Genomic DNA, 15,090 nt, shown 5'->3' with positions numbered 1-15,090 from the left:
GGAACAATTTGATGAAACGAGGGAGAGAGATTTATGTCCAAGGTCCTATTGTGGTCAAGAGGTGCACAATATGGTTAAAGACCTCGATGCTGTGTTTGGAAAGGGGAGTAAAAATCTAAGGATAATCTCGGTGGCATGTGCAAGAAGAGATCAATATTGTGGGAGCTACCGTATTAGAAGCACCTTGAAGTTCGCCACTGCATTGACATCATGCATGTAGAGAAGAACATGTGTGAAAGCTTAGTTGGTCTTTTACTTAATATTCCAGGCAAGACGAAGGAAGGCCTCAACGCAAGGCTCGACTTGATTGATTTGAAGATCAGGCTCGAGTTGGCACCTGAGCCCTCCAAAAAGGGTAGAATGAGGCTTCCTCTAGCCTGCTATAATCTAAAAAAGGCTGAGAGAACTGAACTGGGCCGGTGCTTGCATGGTGTGAAAGTTTCATTCAGTCACTCCGCAAACATCTTGAAACTTGTTTCGATGCAAGATTTAAAATTAGTTGGCATGAAGTCCCTCCACGTGTTGATGACATAGATGCTTCCTGTTGCAATCCAAAATATCCAACCGACCTATCTTCGAGACATAATCACAAAGCTATGTTACTTGATGTTTTACAGGGCGATGTGGTGAAGATATTATGTCATCTTGAGATGTACTTTCATCCGTCATTTTTTGATATCATGGTACATGTTATCGTTCACCTCGTGAGAGAGATAAAGATATGCGTCCTAGTATTCCTATATCAGATGTACCCATTTGAGAGGTACATGGGAATTCTCAAGAAATATGTATGAAATCGATCTCGTCTGGAGAGAAGCATCGTCCAAGGTTACACAAGTGAAAAGGTAGTCAAGTTTTGCATCGATTACATGTAGCAACTCAAAGCAATTGGTGTGCCCATGTCTCGCCATGATGGGAGACTAGATGGGAAGGGGACATTGGTAGGAAATCAATCATTGCTGACTTTGCCACGTTATCTAAAGCCCATTTCATGGTCTTGCAACACATGCATAAGGACGTGCTACGCAGAGAGAATCCTAGCCGTACAGAGGCTTGGATCACAAAACAGTACAACCGTAGCTTCAACAACTGGTTGGCAGTGCGATTCAGTAATAATAGTTTAACAAAGGATAATATTGGATGGTTGGCAAGATGGCCAAGTCACACAGTTGTGACATTTGAAGCATACAACATAAATGGGTACACCTTTTATACCAGAGCATGAGATAGTAAGAGCATGGTATAGAACAGCGGTGTGCGCATAGATCCCATCCAGGACAAACGCGAGGTTTGTGCGTACTATGGGTACATAGAGGAGATTTGGGAACTCGACTATGTACAAAGATGAACCATTTGTACTCGCTAAGCAAGTTGTCCAGATCTTTTATGTGCAAGAACCGGCATATCCAAAGCTTCACGTTGTCCTTCAGGGAAAAAGAAGGATTTTTTGAGTTGAGAATATCGTGGATGAAGAAGAGTACAATCAATTTGATGAGTACCCTCATGGAGATGGCATCGCCCTTAATGAAGAACAACTTCTGACTGGGGCCACTTGCTATCTACGCGTCGATCATCAAGAAGGGCTAATTGTTAAAGTTGTATGATGTTACTCGATTATTATGTACCTATATATTGCAATGTAATATGTAAAAATGAATTAGTTATGAATTTACATAAAATTTTGATCTCATTTATATGGAGTTTGTATGAATTATTTATGACTTTTGCTACTTTTAGTTCAATTTAATATTTAGGTTTAATGTTCAAGTTAATTTTTGGTTATAGTAACAAGACTGATACATACACCATGTGATAGTATAGATTTAATCATAAGTTTACATAAAAATTTCGTCTCATTTGGAGTTTATATGAATTATTTATGAATTTTGCAAGTTTTAATGATTCTAGAAAATCAATAGTACATACAGTTCTATAATAAAAGCCGTTTGTACTAATATAATTAGTACATACGGCTCGGAGTTATAACCCATCTGTACTATTTGTATAGACGATTGTTTTATAAAAAGCTGTTTGTACTAATTATATTAGTACAGGCGGCTCGGAGTTACAACCCATTTGTACTAATGCCGCTATGTATACCATTTCGTCCATCCTGTGCCGCACCAACTTCTTCTAAAAACCTAGCCGCCTCTCGTGCTCATCACCGATGACCGTGCTCCTCCAGGCGAATTCCCTCTCCTCGGCACCGTGTTCCTCCCAGTGACCATGCTCCTCCCAGCGACCGTGTTCCTCCCAGCGACCGTGCTCCTCCCGGTGAACTCCCACCCCTCGGCGACCGTGCTCCTCCCGATGACCGTCCTCTTCTCGGTGACCTCCCTCCCCTGGTTGTTGGGGAACGAGCAGACTATGCTAGCCTAAAACAAAAAATTTCTACCACATTCACCCAGGAAATCATGCTAGTAGGAGATCATAGATCGTTACCGCTCGACGCGTAGTGCAGCAGAAGAAGAGTTGGAGTAGACTGATCCAATGTCGTGCGCGTCAAACTCCTCGAGCAGCTTCTCGATCAGATCCTCGACCAACCCCACGCAGGTGGTCACGCTCCTCGACCAACTTCGAGCTGGTGGTCATCCTCCTCGACCAACTCCGAGCAGGTGGTCGTGCTCCTCGACCAACTCCATCACGGTTAGTGAATAGTCCGTAACATGTCACGTTCAACTCGCTGAGAAGATCAGTGCCACAATAGCAGTAGCACCCCTATGGTATCCACACGTACTGGGCAGAAACGCTGAGCGCCGATGTGCTAGCACCGCACGCACAGCTAGGGTTTTGGGAGATCGTGTGGAAGGCTGCGACTGGGGTTTCGGAGTAGCTCAACCTTAGCACGCCCTACCCACACCTCTCCTTATATAGAGCTCGCCAATGGGCTCCGACGTTGGAAGCCCTTTAGGACTCTACCTTCTCATGGATCACAATCCAATCAAAACCCATATACGAATCCAATTCATATGTTTTGTTCCAACCCATTAAGTTTGTGACCCGTTAGGTTCATGTACAAACGGCTACGACTCGAAAACCCTTCCCAAACCAAAATCAATAGCAGTCCCTAGCGGGACATGTTGACTCCTGAGTATACACAAAAGATCATATCGACTGAACCTTGATATACACATGCACCGATCCCTTCGCCTCACGATACTAGTCAAGCTCAAGGCCAGATACGTGCCACCCTTGTGATAGCTCGACTATTCACTCGATCCAGTAGTGGATTCATCATGATTAACTATATAATCATATTGGCATGGCCATGCACTTTCTCAATCCAACTACCTCGAGTGGCCCAGAGATGTCTCTCCCGCTATCAAGGAAGGGCAAATTCCATCTTGATCGCTCATACCCCACGACATGTTTCATAACAAACCTGAAAACTACCTTTATGACTACTCAGTTATGGAATAGCATTTGACAACCTCAAAGTATGCCACTACACATTATGGGAATCAATGACGATCTCAGGTCTAAGGATCTTGCAAGTACACCATTTGAGATAACAATTGATGGCACATCATAAATAACAATCCCAGTAGTATCTCAAGGTGGGTCTATCCAACATCATCTTCTCTAACATAAATGTCCACATTATTGATATGGTATCTCTATACCTATGATCCATGAAACGTGATCATCAATCAATACATGTACTGGTCTTATGTATCATCGCATCAACTAACAATAACATCATGAAATAAACAAAGATTTTTATGAACAAGTCACATACTTGCCAATCAATGTAAATGATAGTCATCGTTGGAATAACACATTATTCGGTAGTACATGGAACATAGACGTGTGATACAATCATCTCTATGATTGCCTCTAGGGTATATCACCTTCACCTGTGACTGTCCTCCTCCCGGTGACCTCCCTCCCCCTAGCGGCCGCCCTCACCTCGGCGACCGTGCTCCTCCCGGTGACCTCCCTACCCTTGGTGACCGTGCTCCATCCATCCATGGTGGTGAGTAGCCATTCCCTCCCGGCCGAGCCTGATGAGGACATCACTCCCTCGGATACATACAATGATCCTCCATTGAACTTTCAAGGTCCAATCACAAGGGCTCACACACGACAATTAAATTTAATCACAAGGGCTCACGCACGACAATTAAATTTAGAGGTGAGCTCGTTCCTAAGCAACTCTTTATATAATTTTGAGAATAGATTACTACCTAATGATTATGTGTTGCTTAGGAATCATGGAGAGGACAAGGAGACACATAGAGGAAGGCTTGGAGGCGTGGAGGAGCAGCTAGGACGTCCAACAACAGCAGGAGGTCCAGTCCAACTCGAGTCCGAATCAGCCTCGACCTCCAGGACCAGCGAGCAGTAAAACGGACGCCCAGGACGCATCCGGACTCCGTTTTCGACGATTCACATATGGTTGGAAAGATAATTTCATAAGGAAACCAATGGCGTTGGTTTGAGGTCCAAATTCCTTCTGAGTCAACAGGAAACGTCGAAACAAGTCAGCGTCCAGAATCTGTCCCGGTGCTGCGTCACCGTTTTTGGTCCGTTGGGCCGTGTATCGTCGTTGAGCCCATTAGGGGGGCGTGACCAGGGGGTGTGACGACCCTAGACCCTTATTATCAGCCACCACCGCTCTCATTAGGGCGGGTTTTGCTTAGATTATTCTGTCAAGAACAGTTTCGCCATTTCGTCGGTTTGTGAGACCCCAACTCGTGAGATTAATCATTCATCTGCAATTTGGTTGCATTCTTCCTTGTTCTTAGCCTTCTTGGCGAGGTCAACCGTGCAACGCCGGTTGATAACCAGAGGAGACGTGGTGCTGCGATTGCGGGGTTTCGGATCGTGTTGTTCGGAAGCCGGATCGACTTGTGTCTCGTTTCCACCAAATCGAGAGTTACCAGAACCTTTCGAAAGATCGGGAACCCTTGTTCATATTAAGTGGTATCCTTTGCTTTGCTGGTAAGAACCCTGGTAAGAGCTTGATAAGGTGTCTACCTTTGCTGATCTTGATTGAGAGGCACCACTCCACCTTTGTAGTACGATTATTAGGGATAACCTTCACTGTTTGTTGTTGTGTTTGTTTCCACAATGTCAGTTGAAGGAGATAAAACGCCAAAGGACTTCAAGGAGTGTGTTAGCCAAGAGCAGCTACAAGCTGTTGTAGATAATGCTCAGAAGGAGATGAAGGAGACAGTCATCAAGGCTGTCACTGAAGCGATAATTGAGATGAAACTCGCAAACGCGGTTGAGCAGGTGGACAAACGGTTATCCGAGCTCACCGACAGGGTAAATGCGTTGGAAAACCGTCCTGTGCACAACGAAGATGTGAATGGAAGCAACACCGGTGATGAGTTGTATGATGACGATGTTAATGTTGATCCAGCGGCGACATTGCAAAACAGATTACGGCGTCGTCTTCGCACTAACACCACAGGTATGGGTGGCGTTCCACATCACCACCACCATCGAGGTATGTATAATCGAGCTCCTGAAGATCCTTATGCTAAGGTTAAATTTACTATACCTTCTTTTTCGGGACATTATGATGCTGAGGGATATCTTGATTGGGAGATGACAGTAGAGCAAAAATTTAGTGCCCACCAAGTACCTGAACAACATAGAGTTAGACAAGCCACTAGTGAGTTTAAAGATTTTGCTATTATTTGGTGGACTGGTTTAGCTGCAGATGGTGCCACACCTCGTACATGGGAAGAACTTAAGGTTGCTATGCGTGATAGATTTGTTCCCCCATCTTATCATAGAGACCTGCGTAAGAAATTGATGCGCTTAGAACAGGGAGATAAATCTGTGCAGGATTATTATGGTGAGCTTCAAAAGGGCTTGATGCGTTGTGGCATAGTAGAGGGAAACGAAGATTCTATTTGTCGATTTTATTCGGGTTTGAGACGTGAAATCCAGGATATTATTGATTATAAAGAATTTAACAATGTCAACCAGTTGTTTCAGTTTGCTATGCTTGCAGAGAAGGAGTTGCAGGGGCGTGAGCAGCAGGGCAAGTACAAGGCCAGCACCACATACACGCCGCGCACAGGACCATCCTTTGGGCTGTCCAAACCATCCACTTACAGGGCTCCCTCACCAGCGAGCAAGCAACAAGCAGCTACGGCACCAAATCCGGTCACTACACGACCTTCAGGCTCAGGTAAAAATTCTGTTTTGCAGGGACCTTCCAAGAGTGCTTCCTCTGTTGCATCAACGGGACGCACCTCTGGCATTCAGTGCCGTCGCTGCCATGGATTCGGTCATGTGCAGAAGGATTGCCCAAGTCAGCGGGCATACATTGCAACAGAAGATGGGTACATCAGCGCCTCTGACATTGAGGAAGAAGAAGAAGAAGAACCAGTTGTTGAGGAGAGCAATGAAATCTTGGGCAGTGATGACACAGCGACCTATAGGAGCATCATTGTGCAGCGGGCGCTCAGCACAAAGGTACAACAACCAGAGAAGCTGCAACGCCATAACTTGTTCCAGATTTTCTTCGTCATCCAAAATCGGCGAGCACGTGTCATCATCGATGGAGGTAGTTGTAATAATTTGGTGAGTTCAGATTTGGTCAAGAAGCTTGGCTTGACCACACGCCAACACCCCCATCCATATAACCTTCAGTGGTTTAATGATGCTGGAAAAGCTAAGGTAACACAAACTTGCAGAGTTTCTTTTTCCATTGGTTCCTATGCTGATTATGTTGACTGTGATGTGGTACCTATGGAAGCTTGCTCACTTTTATTGGGTCGACCTTGGGAATTTGATAATGATGCTATACACCATGGTAGAAGTAATACATATACTTTTATGCATAAAGGAAAGAAAAATACTTTGGTTCCTATGACCCCTGCTGAAATTGTACAAGCTGATAAAGAACGAGCTGCTAATTTGCGTGATACTAAATCTGAAAATCAGCAAGTTGCTAATTCTCTTTACCCACCTAAAAAGGATAAGTCTGCACCTAGTTCTAAGGTAGAGGGCATAAAATTGAAGGGTGGTGTTATGCTTGCACTAAAAAGTGACCTTGCTGAAATTTCTAATAATGATATTTGCTACACCTTGGTTTGCAAACGAGTTTTGTATTCGCTTGTTGATGTTATTAGTTCGATACCTCCTGCTGCCACTAACCTTTTGCAGGAGTATGAGGATGTTTTCCCAGCTGAGATACCCCCGGGACTGCCACCTATGAGAGGGATAGAGCATCAAATCGATTTGATCCCGGGAGCAACATTGCCAAATCGTGCTGCGTATCGAACCAATCCCGAGGAGACTAAGGAAATTCAGCGGCAAGTCCAAGAGCTTTTGGACCGCGGGTATGTACGTGAGAGCCTTAGTCCTTGTGCTGTTCCTGTGATTTTGGTTCCTAAGAAAGATGGTACTTGGCGTATGTGTGTTGATTGTAGAGCCATCAATAACATTACTATTCGATATCGCCATCCTATTCCTAGACTTGATGATATGCTTGATGAGTTGTGTGGCTCTGTAATTTTTACAAAGATCGACTTGCGTAGTGGTTACCACCAAATTAGAATGAAACTTGGAGATGAATGGAAAACAGCTTTCAAAACTAAATTCGGATTATATGAGTGGTTAGTAATGCCTTTTGGTTTAACTAATGCACCTAGCACTTTCATGCATTTGATGAATGAGGTTTTAAGAGCTTTTATTGGACGATTTGTGGTGGTTTACTTTGATGACATATTGATTTATAGCAAGTCTTTGGATGAACATATGGATCACTTACGTGCTGTTTTTAATGCTTTACGTGATGCACGTTTATTTGGTAACCTTGAGAAGTGCATCTTTTGCACGAATCGAGTCTCTTTTCTTGGCTATGTTATTACTCCACAGGGAATTGAGGTGGATGAGATGAAAATTGAAGCCATAAAGAGTTGGCCGGTGCCCCAAACCATCAAACAGGTGAGAAGTTTTCTTGGACTTGCAGGTTTTTATCGTCGTTTCGTGAAGGATTTCAGCGCCATTGCTGCCCCCTTACACGAGTTGACAAAGAAAGGTGTGGTGTTCCATTGGGGTAAGGCACAAGAGGAGTCCTTTGACACTTTAAAGGACAAGCTTACGCACGCGCCATTGCTGCAACTTCCAAATTTTGGTAAGACCTTTGAGCTAGAATGTGATGCTAGTGGAGTTGGCATTGGAGGTGTTTTGATGCAAGAAGGTAAGCCCGTTGCATACTTTAGCGAAAAATTGCATGGCCCTGTTCTTAATTACTCTACGTATGATAAGGAATTGTATGCACTTGTACGTTCTTTAGAGACGTGGCGTCATTATTTGTGGCCTAAAGAATTTGTTATACATTCAGATCATGAATCGCTTAAGTATCTTCGTTCTCAAAATAATTTGAATCGTAGACATGCTAAGTGGGTTGAATTTATTGAATCTTTTCCTTATGTTATCAAACACAAGAAAGGGAAGGATAATATAATTGCTGATGCTTTGTCTAGACGATATGCTTTGTTGTCCCAACTTGATTATAGAATTTTTGGACTTGACTCAATAAAAGAACAATATGTGCTTGATCCTGATTTTAAAGATGTATTGCTGAACTGTAAAGAGGGACGTACATGGAACAAGTTTGTGATCAATGATGGATTTGTGTTTAGAGCTAACCGTCTATGCATTCCAGTTGGTTCCGTTCGTCTTTTGTTGTTGCAGGAAGCACATGGAGGAGGATTGATGGGACATTTTGGTGCTAAGAAGACGGAGGATATGTTGGCCACACATTTCTTTTGGCCAAAGATGAGGAGAGATGTTGAGCGGTTCGTGGCACGCTATACCACATGTCAAAAGGCTAAGTCTCGCTTGAATCCACATGGTTTGTATATGCCTCTTCCTGTTCCTTCTATTCCTTGGGCAGATATTTCGATGGACTTTGTTTTGGGATTGCCTAGGACTAAGAGGGGGAGGGATAGCATTTTTGTTGTTGTGGATCATTTTTCTAAGATGGCACATTTTATACCTTGTCATAAAAGTGATGATGCCGTTTATATTGCTGACCTCTTTTTCAAAGAGATTGTTCGCTTGCATGGTATGCCTTCTACTATTGTTTCAGATCGCGACGCTAAATTTTTGAGTCACTTTTGGCGCACTCTATGGAATAAGTTGGGTACAAAACTATTGTTTTCTACTACTTGCCATCCACAAACTGATGGCCAAACGGAGGTAGTGAACCGCACTTTGGGTACCATGTTGAGAGCTATTTTGAAGAAAAATTTGAAGATGTGGGAAGAATGTTTGCCCCACGTGGAGTTTGCTTATAATCGGGCAACACATTCTACCACCAAGGTAAGTCCTTTTCAGGTAGTGTATGATTTTACCCCTCGCGCTCCTATTGATCTTTTGCCTTTACCTACCACTGAAAGAACACATAGTGATGCTAGTGCACGTGCTGATTTTATTCATAAGTTGCATGAAACAACTAAAATAAATATCGAAAAGATGAATGAAAAGTATAGAATTGCTGGTAGTGAAGGTAGGAAAGAAGTCAAACTTGAACCGGGTGATTTAGTGTGGTTACATTTAAGAAAAGATAGGTTTCCAGAGCTGCGTAAGTCTAAATTAATGCCAAGAGCTGCTGGTCCTTATAAGATAATTGAGAAAATAAATGATAATGCATATAAACTTGAGTTGCCACCCGAGTTCGGGGTTAGTCCTTCTTTTAACATTGCAGATTTGAAACCTTACTTGGGAGCCGATGATGAGCTTGAGTCGAGGACGACTCCAATTCAAGAGGGGGAGGATGATGAGGACATCACTCCCTCGGATACATACAATGATCCTCCATTGAACTTTCAAGGTCCAATCACAAGGGCTCGCGCACGACAATTAAATTTAGAGGTGAGCTCGTTCCTAAGCAACTCTTTATATAATTTTGAGAATAGATTACTACCTAATGATTATGTGTTGCTTAGGAATCATGGAGAGGACAAGGAGACACATAGAGGAAGGCTTGGAGGCGTGGAGGAGCAGCTAGGACGTCCAACAACAGCAGGAGGTCCAGTCCAACTCGAGTCCGAATCAGCCTCGACCTCCAGGACCAGCGAGCAGTAAAACGGACGCCCAGGACGCATCCGGACTCCGTTTTCGACGATTCACATATGGTTGGAAAGATAATTTCATAAGGAAACCAATGGCGTTGGTTTGAGGTCCAAATTCCTTCTGAGTCAACGAGAAACGTCGAAACAAGTCAGCGTCCAGAATCTGTCCCGGTGCTGCGTCACCGTTTTTGGTCCGTTGGGCCGTGTATCGTCGTTGAGCCCATTAGGGGGGCGTGACCAGGGGGTGTGACGACCCTAGACCCTTATTATCAGCCGCCGCCGCTCTCATTAGGGCGGGTTTTGCTTAGATTATTCTGTCAAGAACAGTTTCGCCGTTTCGTCGGTTTGTGAGACCCCAACTTGTGAGATTAATCATTCATCTGCAATTTGGTTGCATTCTTCCTTGTTCTTGCTTGTGTTCTTCGATTCGCAGGCAAGGATTTTAGCCTTCTTGGCGAGGTCAACCTTGCAACGCCGGTTGATAACCAGAGGAGACGTGGTGCTGCGATTGCGGGGTTTCGGATCGTGTTGTTCGGAAGCCGGATCGACTTGTGTCTCGTTTCCACCAAATCGAGAGTTACCAGAACCTTTTGGAAGATCGGGAACCCTTGTTCATATTAGAGCCATCGTAGCCGGTGCTCCGGTCGTGCCGTGGTCATCTCTTCTCTGTGATATGCATGATTATGCTCTGTGATGCTAGATTACCCTAGATGATGTCTGGACAGTGCAAGTCTTGTATGATATTTGCTGGATGATGATTTGAATTACGGAAATTGGGCATGTTCTCTAAGTAATATAGTATAGACCTGTGAATTCTCTAGTTTCGGCTTTGTTATATGCATCGAGATACACCTATTGATTTGGTCGGTATTGCAGTAATATCTGTATATGCTTCACATTTTTTTCATACTAGATGAATTGCTAAGTCCAAGTTGTTGTCACTGTCTTGTATGGCTCGAATCAATTTCAGTTTTGGCTTGGTAGTGGTTTGCTACTACTATTGTAAGTCCAGGTCTTTTTACTAGTAAGGAACATTGCCCAATTGATGATGAATTCACTAGGACAATTAGGGAGTAGGACTTCCAAAGTCCTAGGGACAATTGTTTCTTATTCTCTGAGAGCAATTTTGCTCAAGCTGGTTGTGAAAAGTTTGACTTGGGAATCTCTGAGTAACCCCTGTATACCGATTTTTGCAGCTAGGTTGCTTCTCTGTGCACTTTCTGGTAACCTAAAATTCTGGATAAATTGCTACTAGATTGCTGGAGCTATAGAATTGTTGGTCTATTATGTTCCATCTATTGCTCTATAGCTCGATTTTTGCAGTTTCTATTGCATTCTGCTTTTCTGAACCTGTTTAGTAGCTCTATCTAGTAAGTTTGTTTAGTTTCAGATAATGGATGGCATGTTCTTCCTCTAGGTGTGATCTTAGCTAAATGCATAGATGTGATGTGTATTATGATTAGCTAGGGAGCAGAATTTTATAGTTCTGGGGCTAGTTGCTTAGAACCATCTGAGAGCACATTTTTATCCTTCAGCTTGCTGTTCAGTACTATTTTATATACATGATGGTTGACATCTTTGATTATGCTCGGATGGCTCTTTCTTTCAAGTTCATGTATATAAATTTTGATCAGTTATGTTCTTGTTATGCTTTTTATGGTGTCGAATATCTAATTATGGGGTATATGCGTATAAGGAATATATCATATACGGATAGGGTATGTACAACACATATTAAGAAGTTTTAGATATCACGGAACCGAATCAGCGGTACCTGATACACCCGAAATCATGGAAATACATATCAGAAAGGTTTCGATTAGTTACCTAACTCGATGCGGTTGGTACTCAAAAGAGATCTATTGACTTGGATGTCAAGGAAAACAACTCCCTATCGACTACAGTTGGATAGGAGTCGATACTCCCACCCCTATATAAGGCGAAAAGGTCGTGGGGAAAGAGAGAGAGGAGACATGAGAACAACACACAAGGAAAACATAGGAAGAGAGAACTCGAGGCAAGCATTAAGACCCTAGTAGAAAAGGTACTCAAAACCTTAGCTTTAGGTTACATCAGATCTGATATACTCTCTGTAATAGATTTAACCCCATTGCTTGTACTCGAGATCATCAATATACAGCAGCAACACCTCCACAGGACGTAGGGTATTACTCCAATCGGAGGCCCGAACCTGTATACATCGATTGTCTCATCTCGTGATTAATCCCTACACTCGAAGGTACCCAGTCTATTTATAGATACATTGTGAGGAACTAATCTTCGATAGTTGGCACGCTAGGTAGGGGCTTCTTCTGCTTTGCAGAATTAATCATGTCTCGGGTTCACATTTACGTCAGATTCTCCGACGATGGCTTCTACGACCACTTCAAGTTGACGGCGGATAGCTTCGGGTCCCCTCTCGTCAACTCGGAGATCATCTTCAGAATCATGGTTTTCTATTGGGACAGCCAAGGTGGACTGATCCATACTAGTACCCTCGAATCCTGACCAGTGGATGCGTACCGTGAGGTGGGACATCTCGAGTGGGATCCTGCAGAGCCTAACGTTCTCCAATGCATAGACACCGACAACGACGAGGGTGGCGACGGTGATTCTAACACTATCCAGAGCAGCCGAACAGATCGATTCATGTATATGGCTAGAAGCAACAACCTCCCGTCGACTGACCCAATGGCGATAGATCCAGAGGCCGTAGTCGATCGCGGCACGGAAATTCCCAAAGATCCGGCGATAGCTGTCGCCCCCAACGGTACCAGCGCCGAGTTACCACCAGAAACATCCGCAGCTGGAGCCTTGCGTGCACCTGACACGATCCTTCACCCGCGAACCATGGGAGAACAGATGCCTCCTGGCCTCTCCCTGCGACTTCTAGTGAGTACACCTCTGCCTGTGATGATTCACGGCTCGAGGGAGAAGCACCCTCCGAACAGTCACCATGAGGCTTCATCGGCTCGACCGCCACCGAGCCTTGGTAACGACGTGTTCAATACTCTGGATGACAACATATGAGGAGCGCATCTGATCCTTCGATCCCTTCAAGAGTTAGATCCGGTGAATCTGCTAACCCCTATGGTCAATCAAGTCAAGACCTTACTCGATGCAGCTCAGATCCAAGTTGCTTGAGCAAATAATACTAGCAATTCCAGGCCCCCCAGTTAGCACGGTCTCGGCTCGAGGAGCCACAGGCGGGAATGCTCTCGAGTAGGGGAATCTCAGACGGGAAGCTCAGGTGGTCGAGCTCGAACACAACAATGTGGGCCAAACTGTAGCTGCCCTATCCATAGGTGCAGAAATTAGGAAAACCTGAGGAATCGTATTCCCCGCAATTAGCATGATCTACGTACGGTGATTGAAAACCACTGTGAAGAATGCCATGAAGATGATCACCGCTACTATGACTGTAGGTCTACGGGACGGGATGGTCGACATGACTCCCCTGCTCGAAGAGGCATGCGTGAAAGTCCCCCACCACCTCCTCCTGATAAGTTCAATGGAGGTTGCGAGGCTTTCGTACACGAACTTCGGTCAATTCAGTGGCTCAAGAAATTCAAAGCGGGTCTGATCCAGAAATATGACGGGAAAATCAATCCCAACGAGAGGTTGCAGATCTATACCACTGTTATTCGAGCAGCCGGTGGTGACAATCGAGTGGCCAATTACCTGTTAACCTCCCTCTTTGGACCCGCAAGTCCTTGGTTGCTAATCTTGCTGCCCAACTTGATTAGTTCATGGGCGGAACTCAAGGCTCAGTTCATAGCCAATTTCCAAGGCACATTAGAGTGACCAGGAACGGAGAACGATCTCCACCAACTAAACCAAGGAGACAATGAATCTCTTTGAGATTTTATCCACCGGTTCAGCAACAAGCGTAACATGATCCCTGACATCTCTGATGAGTCAGTAATCATCACCTTCAAACGAGGTGTTTAGTACACAGATTTACGTGGAAAGATGGCTACTCGGAAGATCCTTACGGTCAGAGCTTTTGGAGTTAGCCAACAAGTGCGCAAAATGAGCAGAAGCGCAGGTGCGCGCTGAAAACCTTCAATCTAACAAGGACAAACCCTAATCCTCGAAGAGTTGAGTAAAGAAAACCAAACCCGGTGACAAGTGCAAGGGACCCGATATGACTACAGCTGCAGTCGATAGGAACAAATCATGCAACACTGGGGACAACAAAGGTCTCAGTCGAGGTGGCGGGAAGTGGTGTCCCATCCATCAGAGCAACCAGCATGACTTCGACGAGTGCTATGTGTTCAAGAAAAAGCTTGACAAAAAGATCAAGGTGAACACTGAGCGTGGCAATAAGCAGGCTAAGTCGAATGTTTAGGGCAGTGAGCCCCAGTTCCATGAGGTAGACCATAGCTTGGCGCACATCTTCAGTGGATCCTCCACGTACGAGTCCAAAAGGCAGTACAAGGAGGTCGAGCGAGAAGTTAACTTGGCCCTAACTGGGCCCTCTAGGTATCTCAGGTGGTCGAAACAGTCGATCACCTTTGGTCAAACTAATCATCCGGTTGCAAAACCACATCCTGGTCGATACCCGGTTGTGGTTCAGCTGACATACTCAACGTCCAAGTTTCCAGAACTCTGGTCGATGGTGGTAGTTCACTCAACCTCATTTTCTCCAAAACCTTAGACAAGATGGGGATTCAGAGATCTAAGCTTAAAATAGGAATCAAGCCTTTCCACAGCATAACTCCCACCTCATCAACCATGCCTCTTGGCCGGATCGAGCTGCCGATCACGTTTGGCACGCCCAACAATTTCCGCACAGAGAAGCTGACCTTTGATGTCGCAAACTTTGAGATAACGTACAATGTGATTCTAGGCCACCCAATCCTGGGCAAGTTCATGACGGTGGTTCACTATGCTTACCAAATGCTCAAGATCTCAGGTCCTAAGGGAGCCATTATAGTTAAAGGGGATCAGCAGGCAGCGGTCAAATGCGACAAACAAAGCCAGGATATAGTCGAACACTTCGGTCGAGTGGCTATCATCCCCAAGGATATGAATTCTAAGC

This window comes from Phragmites australis, chromosome 18 (genome assembly GCF_958298935.1).
Source record: "Phragmites australis chromosome 18, lpPhrAust1.1, whole genome shotgun sequence".
Lineage (NCBI taxonomy): Eukaryota > Viridiplantae > Streptophyta > Magnoliopsida > Poales > Poaceae > Phragmites > Phragmites australis.
This window is presented reverse-complemented; position numbering follows the sequence as displayed.